Source organism: Sphaerodactylus townsendi, linkage group LG01, assembly GCF_021028975.2.
Source record: "Sphaerodactylus townsendi isolate TG3544 linkage group LG01, MPM_Stown_v2.3, whole genome shotgun sequence".
In the NCBI taxonomy this organism is placed as follows: domain Eukaryota; kingdom Metazoa; phylum Chordata; class Lepidosauria; order Squamata; family Sphaerodactylidae; genus Sphaerodactylus; species Sphaerodactylus townsendi.
Window position 1 is genome coordinate 1607087 of NC_059425.1, and position 2126 is coordinate 1609212.

At 49.2% G+C, this 2126-nt stretch overlaps 1 pseudogene; it reads right to left on the reverse strand.

The window, feature by feature from the left end:
• Nucleotides 1–1229: 1229 nt before the first annotated feature.
• LOC125425640 lies at nt 1230–1323 on the reverse strand (annotated as a pseudogene).
• Between the last annotated feature and the right edge of the window lie 803 nt (nt 1324–2126).

Sequence of the window (2126 nt, forward strand, 5' to 3'; positions counted from 1 at the left end):
ACGTGCGGAATGTTAGCAGAGACATAGTTGAACTCCAGCACTTCTTCATGAACTGTTAACCTCCATCCCTATCACTTGTTTCAACTTTTTTTCTGAATGTTGATATTATTTTTCGGGTCATGTTCTGCCATTTGCACAATGGTTTTAACTTGGCCATTTCTTTCTCGTCATTAAAGCTCAACCTACATTCCAGCTTTTGTGTTTTGGATGTGCTGTTCCTAGTGCCATTCGTTAACTGAATTCCAAAAATCAGCTCTAGCTTTGGGGGGTTTCTGTCATGATATATGAAATAAAGGTTCGCAAAAGGTTCATCTTCTAATCAGCAGAAGTTTGCCCAAAACAGCAAGGCTGGAGACAGTAAGTCTAGGGCGAAGTAGCAGCAGTTGACCTTTAACATGATTGGTGAGTTCAACTGTGACTGTAGACCAATGAGAGGCTGTTGCCGTGTTGCCGGGGCAGGGAAAAAAGTATCCTTGTTGAATGTATAAGTACCAATGCATTGTATATGCTAAGTTCAGATAGAGTCTAAGTTGAGTCTAAGGCTCTTTCCGCACGAGCGGAATAGAGTGCCCAGGGATGACAAAAATGCAACGCAACAGTGCTGTGCTTGCACTGCCCAAACAGTACAGAAACGCCCCTTTTGAACCTCGCTCCATGAGTGAGGTTTTTCAAAAGGGGCGCTTTCCAGCTGCTGCTGTGCAAATGGCAGTGGCTGGAAGGTGGCGTTTCCCTCCCGCCTTCCCCAGCCAGCTTACCTGCTCCTGCTGGCTCCATTCACATTGTGGAGGCCAGGGGACATGCCCCCTGGCCTCCGTCTCCAGCACCGTCACTCTGGCCATGGGGGGGGGGTGTCCCCTGGCCTCCACAATATGATGGGAACCAGCAGGAGCAGGTAAGCCAGCGGGGGAAGGTGCAGCCTGTGCGAAGGCTGCGCCTTCCCCTGCGCCCCTACCGGGACCATATGTGCGAATGGTCCCGGGGGGGGGCATCGGCATAATTTATGCTGAAGCACCCCCACTCAGTGCCCTTGCGGAAAGGGCCTACATTCAGAGTGTTTAGGTCAGTGTGTGTTCAACTTTGTTCTTGCTGAAGAGTTCTTTCCTCTGTCACTAACATTTGGGAGCTGATCTTGGGCCTCAACTAGACCTACCCTCACTTGGGTGCCAAATGGGAGAAAGGCAGAGTAGGACATTTTCTGTAAGTCTCTGAAACAGTGAACAAAAAGGGATAAAAATCCTTTGCTGTTGCTTCATCTGTGTGTCATCCTTGTGCAGGACCTTCTCTGTATCATTCCAGTTTTAGAATTATGCTGGTATTGCTGCATCTTTTTTGGCAGGAGGTAGCACTGCTTCCATTCAATATTCAAACCATCATTACATTTGGTAAGTAAGCTAAGGGTAGGGAGGCCAGCCTCTAGGTTGGGACTGGGGCAATCTGTCACTCATCTCCAGATGACACAGATCAGTTCCTTGAGAGAAAATGGCTGCTTTGGAGCGTGATCTCTATGGCATTGTACTCCACTGAAGAAGAAGAAGAAGAAGAAGAAGAAGAAGAAGAAGAAGAAGAAGAAGAAGAAGAAGAAGAAGAAGAAGAAGAAGAAGACGAAGACGAAGACGAAGACGAAGACGAAGACGAAGACGAAGATGAAGACAAAGATGAAGAAGAAGAAGAAGAAGAGGAGGAGGAGGAGGAGGAGGAGGAGGAGGAGGAGGAGGAGGAGGAGGAGGAGGAGGAGGAGGAGTTTGGATTTATATCCCCCCTTTCTGTCCTGCAGGAGACTCAAAGGGGTTTACAATCTCCTTGCCCTTCCCCCTCACAACAAACACCCTGTGAGGTAGGTGGGGCTGAGAGAGCTCTGAGAAGCTGTGACTAGCCCAAGGTCACCCAGCCGGCATGTGTGGGAGTGTACAGGCTAATCTGAATTCCCCAGAGAAGCCTCCACAGCTCAGGTGGCAGAGCTGGGAATCAAACCCGGTTCCTCCAGATTAGATACACGAGCTCTTCAACTCCTACGCCACTGCTGCTCCTACGCCACTGCTGCTGAGGTCCAGTCTTCCTCAGGTTGCATCCCCAAATCTCCAGAAGCTTCCCAGCATGTACCTAGCAATGTTATGACCCTATGCCCT